This window comes from Cornus florida, unplaced genomic scaffold (assembly GCF_030987335.1).
Source record: "Cornus florida cultivar Cherokee Brave unplaced genomic scaffold, ASM3098733v1 CherokeeBrave_3.0.0_Hap2_Chr10, whole genome shotgun sequence".
In the NCBI taxonomy this organism is placed as follows: Eukaryota; Viridiplantae; Streptophyta; class Magnoliopsida; order Cornales; family Cornaceae; genus Cornus; species Cornus florida.
The window spans coordinates 75,625,947-75,629,801 of NW_026775580.1; positions in this window are offsets into that span (position 1 = coordinate 75,625,947).

The following is a 3,855-nucleotide window of genomic DNA, read 5'->3' on the forward strand; positions in this document are numbered from 1 at the left end:
TCGTTGGCATTTTGAAATGAACCGCCTTACCCGCCCCTAAATTCCCCAAATACCCCAAATACGATGGTGTATCCGGCGACCCGGAAGAGCATATCACTCGTTTCATCGAAGCGCTCGGTGGACATAGCCATGATACCCTACTACGACTACGAGAATTTTCTAAGTCACTCACCGAATTAGGGTACCGGTGGTATAAAAGTCTAGGGAGAGATTCTATAACCACCTAGGAGCAGATGGTTAATAAATTCCTCACAAAATTCTGGGAGGCTGAAAAGCGTATAACAACACTTTCCCTGATGAAAAAAACTCAATTGTAGGGTGAGACTCCTCTCAAATTTGTCTCGCGTTTCCAGACCCGAGCCAAAGGTTGCTTCGAAAACAATAGCGAAAAAGATCAACTAGATATTTGCATACAAGGCCTCGACAGGGACTACAGGATTAACCTGTGCAACCTGAGACTCGACAACTTCACCGACCCGATTCTTGTTGTCATAAATCTTGTTCGTGACCTGCTAGAAATGACATGTATTTCGTTTTCCATGCACTTTTGTTTTCAAAGTTTATTATGAAAATATTGGAAAATGTTAAGTCATTACTTCATAACTTTCGCATCGGGTATGGGAATTTCATATCTTTTCTACCCGGACTCAGTATCAGATGATTCTTGAGTCTAATTTTGTTTATTTTTCGTTGTCCTTCCAATGGTGTGCACGGTGGCACCTATTTCAGTAAGAAATGACCATTTTGCCCTTGGTTAATTTCTTTTAGGGTTAGGCATTCTTGCTTCATTTGCTAAGCTCATTTGAGTTCCGTGGCTTCATGGAGAGTCACTTTGGGGCCTTAGGGATGACGTACATCTCTTGAGGTTATTTGGCTTCTTTCGCTTCCGCATTTCAGATCCGTTATCGGGTCATCTTTTGGTTCATCACATGACGCACTGGCTTGAAAAAAAAGTGGGTCGTCACAAAAGTAGTGACAACAATATCCATTCATTTCAACATTAAAGTCTTTGTCTTACCGCCACAAGAAGGCTTCAAAAATATATATAATGTCCACTCAGGGTCTTCATTCTAACAAATGATCAAAACAACTACATTCATTACATTGTTCCAATGCTCATCAAAAAACAAAAATAAATTTCGCTGTCACAATATCACAGCACATGCCTACCAGTTTGTCAACAGGCTTACTTCCACTGATGACTCCTCAATCACGATATGTATCACCACTCGCTCTTCCTCGAGCTCCTCCAGCTTAGCCCTTACCTCTTCAATCTATGTCTCCAACAAGATTACTCGAGGCATTGCCTGTAGCCTCATCACGTACTTCTCTCCTATAAGTAACCTCCTCACAGGCCACCCCACATATAGTCTGAAGCACTTTAATTCTTCTATGATAACACATGCCTTTTGCAGTAAGGAGTTGGTACTCTCCCCTTCAGTTATCTCTGTAAAAATGTGCAAAATTTTACCCAATAGCTCGCAACCATTCCGTCGGCCAAACACATGACGAACAGATAACACTACAGCAATATCTCGTTGTCGGTACAACGTCTCCTCTAGTAATGGGATGAAAAGTCGAGGAATTGTCACCCCCATGAACTCCCCGGTCGATGGTACGACCTCCCTCTCGGCTACCATCAACACACTTTCTTTGACATTCAACGTGTTAGCCCTTGGTGCTTCTGTTTGTGTGGTAATCGCCTGGTCCCCTTCACCATTTTTTTCTTCTCCAGGCTCTCCAATTGGCAGACATTCTACTTCACTAAGATTTACTGGCCTCAAAGACTCTGTAATGGCCCTTTCAAGAACCTCTTGATCAACATCTGTTTCCCCATGGGTTGCTGGTCAGAGACATCTGTTTGTACTTGTACATGGCGAAGTTCCATCTCGGTAATAACTTTTGCCTCCACAGCTTGACTGCTTGCACCATGTTTCCCCACTAGTTGCTCGATCTCGACACCTGCATCCGCTCTCTTGTCAACAGTTCTATTTCTTCACCCGCCGGCACTCTTTTCGGATTGTACATTTCTAAGTCAGGAGACCCTTCTTCTTCATTCGCAGCCTCGAAGAGTGCTTCCACTGTCTCATCACCTGCCCCAGAATATTTAAAGATTACTGAAGGATTACAAATGTTCTCCTCGATGGGCCACATGGGTCTATCTCGAGTATATTCAAAAGATTGCAACACTTGAGCAAAATGAAAACTAGGAAAATTAAAGTACTCACCAACAGCTATGGAACCCATGCTCAAATCTTCTCCCGAACCCCCACTCGACTGCTCATGCCATTGCCTCGACTCTCAACAACCTATAACAATCAATGTTTCCATCGAGCCATACTGACCCATCCTTGTGACCTCAAACTCGGCTCTTCTGCAGTCTCGCCTTCTACAGCAGAACTCCTTGTTCCTGTCTTTATAACGGCCAGCTCTGCGTGTGGCTCGACTCTTGCTATTTTTGCCCAAGTTCGAGAACGAGTGGATGAACCTCGCCTCTTTCGTGATGAGCTTGTTCTAGCAGGGTCCTTTTCATTCACTACATTCTCAGACTCAACTGTGGGCAACATGGAAATACCACTACCGCGCTCTTCCTTTTCTTCAGTATTGTCACCATCCCTTCGAATAGCATCTTGGATATACATGGGTGCAAACTTTGAACATTCCCCTCTATTCCCATGTCGAGGAACTCTCAGTGACAGATTCCCAGCCCACACGACTCTGGCTGGTGCCCTTTCGGCCCATGCGTCACAAGAATTCCTAAAATGCTATAAGGCTAGTTTCCAATATGTTCGATGGCTGGTCGTTGTTCTTCCTTGACGTCTCCCCAAGGGGACAAACCAACGCCCAGTGCTTTCGGTCAGCATATTATAATGGTTTCCAGAAACCGAAAAAAGCTCCTCCGAAAATCTCCGGCTTCTCGAATCACAATCTGAGGTCGAGGAACCCCTTTATCATAACCAAACTGCCTCGCCAACCTTGTAGGATTATATACTTCGACTGAAGTAGTATTCTCTAACAAGGCAGGCAATGGTCCCTGAGTTATAAATGCCAAGAATATCAAATGATCATCACTAATCTCCTCTGGCCCACCCTCGATATAACTGTCTTTTTCAGCATACAAAAGCAAGGGTTCCACCCCTGGAACATCTTCAACGTAGGGGCGCCATGTATATTGATAACTTAAGTCAATTATATTGGTAAAAACAACTCGATGAGTCCTACCACGCCATCTGAATGCCCTCATCCCCACGCTTGGAGATACTTCTCTCTCTCGAGGAGCGTAGCTCGGGAACTTCTCATATAAGAACAATTGCAAAAACATACTTAAAGCATACAAATGAATCATATAGTGACCAACTGAATGAACCCGAGTCCGTACCCACCATGTCTAACCAGTGGTAAAGAGAGCCTAAAAATAACGGTGCCAATGGCAAAGGCACACCCTGAGAAAGCTTCACAGCCATCTCTACCAGCCTCAAATGTATTATGTCCTTAGGTAACCCCTCGAGAACAAACCCCGCCAACTAACTCAGTAAATACGTTGCTAATCCAACATCTCGGCCATACCATTTGCCCAATAATCGACGCCTTTGATTGTCAGGCACACTTTTTTAACTAATTGCACATTTTTAAAGTGCATTCGAGTCCACGATCCAAAGGTACATTTTTTTCCTCCTATACCTCGCTCCGGCAGTTCTACATCACCTTTACCAAACTTCAACCCATACGTTTTCGCCTCTTCGACAGATAGGCGTAAATCTGTGGCTAATCTCCGCTCTTTTTCATTCAACACCGAGTGGAAAGGTTTTCTAACCCTTCAAATGATAAACCATAAATTTGGCAAACATCTTTCAA